The 7,491-nt window shown below is 33.7% G+C and overlaps 1 long non-coding RNA gene across 1 annotated transcript; it reads right to left on the minus strand.

Moving 5' to 3' along the window:
- Positions 1-414: 414 nt before the first annotated feature.
- On the minus strand, positions 415-1,876 carry LOC105387364. Its single transcript, XR_007266395.1, has 3 exons — positions 1,335-1,876; positions 1,034-1,154; positions 415-579 (listed from the first exon to the last, which is right to left on the minus strand). It is a non-coding gene; the product is annotated as an uncharacterized LOC105387364 (long non-coding RNA).
- Positions 1,877-7,491: the final 5,615 nt, after the last annotated feature.

The following is a 7,491-nucleotide window of genomic DNA, read 5'->3' on the forward strand; positions in this document are numbered from 1 at the left end:
CTACCTACTACAAAACTTCTTAACTATCAAAATCCTGTTGCCTATGATAAGATGAACAGTAGGGCTAATTCTTAATAATTGTAATGATTATGATCAGTACATATCTTTCTAACTAGCTAATAATAAAGCAGGTAGATGTACTTGGCTCAATTTGAGTATTCTTACCTAAGTATAATGATTATCATAACAGGAACTAAAGAGTAAAGTAATAGGAACCTATACTGATCAGGTCATCTCCCCTCTATCCAAACAAATTAATGGTTATGATGTTGCAGCAATAAAACTTTTTGCATTGTTAAAGTAACCAAAAGTCAATCTTTGAAATAATTAATAGAGGGGGTTTGTTATCTTTACTAACTAAGTTTATTCACTGCCAACTAAGTTTTATTACAACTAGAAAATGAAAGTAACACAATTTAGAGAAGCTTTATTTCATTTTATAACATAGTCACATGTATCTATCAAAGTTCCTTTGTATGAAATATAATAATCTTGTTTATCATATGCACTGACGAGTCTTGGAAGAGTTCGCTTCGAGAAGACAAGATTTTATAATCCTTCCTGGGTTTCAATTTAGTTCTGTAACAATAATAATATGATAAGTATATGAATAACATTAACTAAATTGAATAATTTATAATATTTTTCACTACATCACATAGTGCACTGCATAAAACAAACTGTATGTATAGGTAGGTTGGTACCAAGATAGACTTTGATGCAATCAGCGGTAGACAATTAATGAGACTGGCTAATTGTCTCCTGCCCACTGGACCGACGACCTTAGGCGGGTAGCCGGTAGTGGCTGGATGAGGAAGGCCGAGGACAGAGTGTTGTGGCACTCCTTGGGAGAGGCCTATGTCCAGCAGTGGATGATTATGGGCTGATGATGAATCGTTTCACCGCTAAGAGAGATTGAAGTACTTAAGTATCTTTAACACTCAATCATTTAATTTTGTAAATTTTGTAAGTAAGTACTTACATAGGTTTTTCTTTTTTTTCACTCTATTACATAGTAAGTATAAATACTAACCTTCTGTTTAGGTAACTTAGATAGTCTGAACGGGAATGCGACTGGATCCTTTCATACTTGTTGATGCAGGTGTTGTGTTTCATATAACTTGCTGGCTGATGTTTTAAGGTTATGTTTGCATCTGAAATTATAAAATATTTCGTAAGCAAATATACACGAATAAGCAGAATATGAATAAGGTGCGAATTTCTCATTTTATATAATGGATTTGCACAAAATCTTCGTAACAATCAACACGAATTCCAAAGACGAATCCGTCAAGTTACATGTACTTATACATTTCACTATGTTTATGGCTTACCTTATAGGAAAACTTGTGTAATGAAAACCTTTGTAAGCAAGTAGCTATCACGGATAATTTAAGATCTTTCGTATCGTATTTATCACCATCGAATTTTTTCCCGGCAATCGGAGAAAGAAAACAATGAAAAAGTCAATGTATTTTTTTGGGGTTGCCAGTAATTTATTTCTAAATTACCTATAATGAGTCACATTGGAAACACTAATAGTTATGCTTTTCACGACAATAATAGGCTGTAAATGCATTTAGTATATTTTTAAATATATTTTTAACATGTTTTTATGTATTTAAAGTAAATTAAGATTAAAAAAATAAAATAACGACTATATTTCCATGATATCTATATTTCGCTGCCATCATTTGGTATTTGTCCTAAGCATGGGAACACTCATTTTAAAGACGTCAAATCAGCCTATTAAATTTAGTTGGCCGTTAAAATCGTTGCCTTCAGAATAGCAAAAATTAGCGCTGTCAGTTAAATTTAGAGATTTTAGCTCATTTTAAAATTAGGAAGTGTGCCCTTCAGAATCGGTACCAATGACTAATTAATGGGGTTTTAGTCAAAAATATTACGGAATGGTACTTTAGAGTGTACCTAATTAGTTTACAGGTTTACACTATGGTGCTAAACATTTACTTTTAAACAAAGAATACGTTTTATTTCCACCTGACTTTAAAGATTGCCGTATAGTCGTTTACACTACTTTTATACCAAAAAGGACAAGTTTTTATACAGCGCATAGCGTGACTAAAAGTTCGATATAAGTGCGTGACGTGACATCTATATTTATTTTCTTTGTATCAAAACTTTGGTCGTAAATACTGCCATCATTATTATATTTGCTAACGTTTCAGCCGTAACATAAAGTAACAGCTAGGTGATTTTGTAAAAAAAACATCGTAGGCTCATCGACGATTTAAAAACGGGAACACCCAAATATTCCGAAAAACTTTTTTCCGAATTTGAAAACACCGAATATGTAATTTACGAAATATTGCAATACCGATTTTTTCAAATGCAGAATTCTAAAATTCACGTAAATTATAATTTCGAATATTATAATCACGAAGATTTGTTATTACGATTGTCAAATACACGAACGTCAAAAAATACGATTACTTAAGCTTACGAAAAATAAAATTCCGATTTATTATAATCACGAAAAATTCAAATCCCGATCGAAAATGTGATAAATCGTGATTTTGACAAAAAAACCATAAACGTCTTAAAAACCTTAGACCCAAAACCTAAAGATAGGTGCGACGACGAGCAAAGCGAGGAGGAGCGTGTTAGGTGCACATAGATATCGAAAAACAAAGCGGAGCGCAGCGAAGCGGAGCGGAGCGTTTCAAATATAGAGCAAAACAATTGCTCGGAATTTTATGATGTTTAACCTTAAAAACCTTAGGACCTAAACCTAAAGATAGGTGCGACGATGAGCAAAGCGAGGAGGAGCGTGTTAGGTGCACATAGATATTGAAAAACAAAGCGGAGCGCAGCGAAGCGGAGCGGAGCGTTTCAAATATAGAGTTAAAATATTGTAAATAGAAAAATATTTGTAGTATTTGTTGTTAAGTAACACAACAAAGCAATAGAATTGCTCGGATTTTTACGGTGTTTAACCTTAAAAACCTTAGGACCTAAATCTAAAGATAAGTGCGACGACGAGCAAAGCGAGGAGGAGCGTGTTAGGTGCACATAGATATCGAAAACAAAGCGGAGCGTCTCAAATAATATAGCTTAAAAAATATTGTTAAATTGTATACGGATTATGCTGTTAATAAACACACTATTCTTAATAACTATTTCTTGTTAACTAAGATACATTCGGGAATTTGTATTTTCGGAATATTAAAACTTCGGGATTCGTAATTTTAACAATTCGATATAATAAAAAGTCGTACCTTTAAAACATCGAAATAATAATATTCGGAAAATTGACTTTCGTCATTTTAATAAATATGTTGTTTGAAATTTCGTTTATTAACTATTCGTGATTTTCATTATTCGGAAACTTAAAAATCGGGATTTTGAATTATTCGGAATTATGAAATTCGTAATTTTAAAAATCGTTATTTTCATATTCGTAAAAAAGTAATTCGGATTTATGTAGTGTATCCTTTAAAAACACCTAAAAAACTAGTTCTCAAATATTATTTTAGTATTGATGTTTAAGAGATTCGGCGATAAGCTAACGATATTTTATTACAGAATCTATTCAAATCGAATCTATGCTTAACCTAATGTAAAACTGCCATAATTTAGCTTAAGTAATTATTAAATAAAAAATAAGAATGCAAAATAATCCTCGTTAAATAGTATGCAAAGCTTTGACTTTTCTTAACTTGGCTAAAAACGCTGTAGCCAATCTGCCTATTTCATAGGCAGATTTTAAAACAGAGCCCGATATTTTAGGGTTCAAATCTCAATAAATCGTCTCGCTACGAACCCGCGGCCGTCTCTGCGGATGGTATTTTATTGGATTCCCTGAAACGCTTTTCAGGACTGGCCGATTATTTATAGACGGTCTAGGTCTTTAGGGAGTGAGAGAACTTGACCAAACTAAACCGTTTAGGTATCTACGTCTACGGCCTGTGTTCTGAGAGATATAAATAGTCTGTCTGTAGCAATCGTGGATGAACATTGACCGACAGTTTGTGTCTAGGTGAACGTGAAAGGTCTTCGTAAACTTTTCATGTACTTACCTACCTTTCTAACAATATAATAGGACATAAAATATATTATAAGTACTAGAAAACCCGCAGAAAGGTTCAATTAACACTGAGACGGGGTACTAGATATATAATAATGCTATATGAATAATAAAGTATTGTAAAAACGGTATAGTTAGTCGCAATGGGGTGTCTCATTATAAAGAATTTCATGAAAACTTGTTTCAAGAATATTTGACTACAATTACAAATTATAATTAATTCCTTGCATGGAAGACTGACACTGCTGTATTTTGTTCCCTATATTATAATATTATAAGATAAGTAGGTAGGTACCTAACAACGTGATTGTACAATCACATACATATATTCGGATAACATACAACTTCAGAACTTGAGTACTCAACAGTACTTATGTGGAGCATTGTGGAGCCAAATTATGTGTAGTGTTAAGATCTTGTTGGCTATACGGTTCAAATTGCTGTGGCTCTTGATGGTTAACCGACTAATTTCGGTTGACGAGACGGTTTTTGCTGCTGCAAACTACGACTTTACCTGACCTAAGCTTTTTCCTCAAAACCGTTTAGCTCTCAGAATTTTCGCCTCAGCCAGTGCTATTCTGTAAATTCAAGGAATAAAACAAAAGGGTCGTGCGCATTCATTTGAAACAAATAACTTTCGCACCCCACGCTTGTAAAGGAAAGAACAATTGAATATTTTTCCGAAGCCCCTGAGAGTCATTTCGAGTTTGCAGGAAACCCCTCTTTTATCAATAATAAAGAAAATGGCACTAAACCAATTCTTTCCACGTGTTGCTCAAGTGTAGCGGAAACAACAATGAATAGCCAAAACTCAGTTCACAGTTCTAAAAGAAGACTACCAAATACAAAATTTCACATTAAGATGAAAAATATAAACGATTGAATTTCATACAAAATATTTTTTAAATTTAGTCCATAGCACAACAAAATAAACTCGGTAAAATTCTATGCAAGACAACACAGAATAAATTTTCGTAGGTACTTAATAAAATTTAATCCGGGTATTTTTACCACTTAATTTTTTGTTTAAAAAGAGCTTCTGTACTTAAGTGTTTTTTTCTGATTTCCGGTAAATTTAATTTTGGCCATTAGGCATATTTTGTTAACAGGTTTACTTACGCTACATTTGAAAGGCGGTTAAAGACCATAATTACTTTATGAAAAATAAAAACGTAAAAATCGACTCACACTTCTATGTCGAGTATATATATTAACCGTGTAACGGGAAATATTGATTATTATTTATTTTACTTACTGTTTCTATGTATGAAAGGAGGTAGTGGACACAAACAAAAAGATTATTTTTTTCTTATTTTTTGTATCCACAATCAGTTTCTTCCATTAAGATCGATAATTACTGATTAGTTTCGTATACCTAGCTCCTGAATTTTAAACAATGATTAAACGTCAGGTCGACTCAGGTGGTCGCCGTGATTAATCGGCCCTTCGAGACGCCATCGGCCAGTGGTTGCAGCACCATTAAGCCGAGCTCACTCTATTATTCAGAGTAAATATATTGTTAATAGCGAAAAGAAACTATTTTTGTTATGGCTGGATGGCTCAAAAATTACATATGACTAGGTAGGCAATTATCTTGATACCATAACCCAGATCCACAGATATACCTACTTATTACCTACTTTGGCGTGATTTTTAAAGTATTTTTTTTTGTTTCAAATGGTAATATTGACATAAACAATGTCACTTATTATATTTTAAGAGTACTATACTCAAAGCGATATCAACTCCAGCGTGAAACATAATAGGCGAAAAGGCCGTAACATGTGCAGTGTGACGTCACCCTAACGTAAGGCTCCCATTTCACCGCTTTTACTGGGTTTTGAAGAAATTAATGACCCGTAAAGGATAGTAAAATATGGAAATAAAGAAGTGTTATTGTGACGCTCTCGCTGATGTATGGACTATTAAGATAAGATTTGTTAGCTCATAATGTGGAAGGAATTTCTAGGAAACGCTGAGTACTGAAATAAGTATATTAGTCCCTTAAAAGCAGAAAAATCTGCTTGTTTTCTGTACGTATAAACCATTTCAGCGTCCTCGCCTAAGAATGTAAACAAATAATATTAATTTAATTGGAACTGGATAAATAATTTTGACATGGTTGTTTTTATGCATTCTGAAAATAATATTAAGTAAAAAATGTTTTTTTTTAAGATTATAGGTATGTATACTTTAGTATCAACCTACCTACTTTAAAAAAACAATTGTCAACAATATTCCATCCTTTGTTTTATTCACATTCGAACATATCTGAATATCGAGCAAGACACAAAATGTAATTCAGAATTTTACGAGTGCTCGTACACAACACAATCATGCAGCTTTCCAAATAAAAAAAGGATCGAATACGGAATAATTCCCAGAGCATGCATTGTTCACTGAATGCATGATACAAAGTTAATTAACGGGCAGATGCAAGAGATGTGGCTTTGTGCACCCTGTAGATGCAAAGCCGTAATGTGAGCCTCTGGAGCCTGCGGGCCGCGCGGCGCCGAGCTACTATTTATGACAGGTTAAATGATCTACGGGGTGTTTCCTGCAGGGTTTTTTTATTGTCGCTAAGAAGTGAAGTTCTAAAGGATTCACAGAGTTTTTTTTTTCTATGATATTGGCATTAGGTACATAATATTACTGTTAAGTACCGATTAATTATAAGTATTATTAGATTTATTCGTGATACCCATCGTGTAGACCTATCCGTGTAGTGTGATATGGATTCCGTTGCCGAATCGTAGTTTCCATTTCTATCATGTACAAATAGACGCATAGCCAAAAATTGCGTTATCCTTAGCAAAATATATCTACATCTAGAAATAAAAAAAATGGACAAGTAATTCATCTAAAAACCTGCAAGTTGCATCTGTGGCCGACCCTCACGAAGCAGTATTGGGGGCGAAGATTTAGAGATCTCAATTTGCTTCGACCTTTGCCCCTTCACCGCCCCTTCTAGGGGCACCCTACGAAATAACTTCTTTTTATATTAAACTTTGTCGAAATACTAAAGTAATGTGTTCACTGGACGTGTACTGCAGTACACTGGTGAATTGAGAGTTATACTTTAAAAAATAGTGATGTCTGTGCCAGCTAATGCAAGATAGTTTTAAATGAAAAAATGTTGAGTTTATTTGTATGAAGTAAAAAAAGCAATCTGATTATAGTTATATAGCCAATTTAAAGAAAGCTGCCTTAGAAGGAATTCGCCGTCAACTCAGCGGCAGCGGGCGATTAGTTTGCGTACTGGAATCGCAGCAAGAAGGTATTCTGTCTTTTTCCACACTGTATAGCCTGACCAGACCTTTTCCGAACTTTAAATCAGCTTATGCAGTTGTTGTAGTTGTATTGTAAAGTTTATTTTCCAATTTCCGGTGCAACATTCAAGCAAATGCTCAGGTTAAATGCTATCGAACAGTTTTCTACTCCCG

This window comes from Plutella xylostella, chromosome 6 (assembly GCF_932276165.1).
Source record: "Plutella xylostella chromosome 6, ilPluXylo3.1, whole genome shotgun sequence".
NCBI lineage: Eukaryota > Metazoa > Arthropoda > Insecta > Lepidoptera > Plutellidae > Plutella > Plutella xylostella.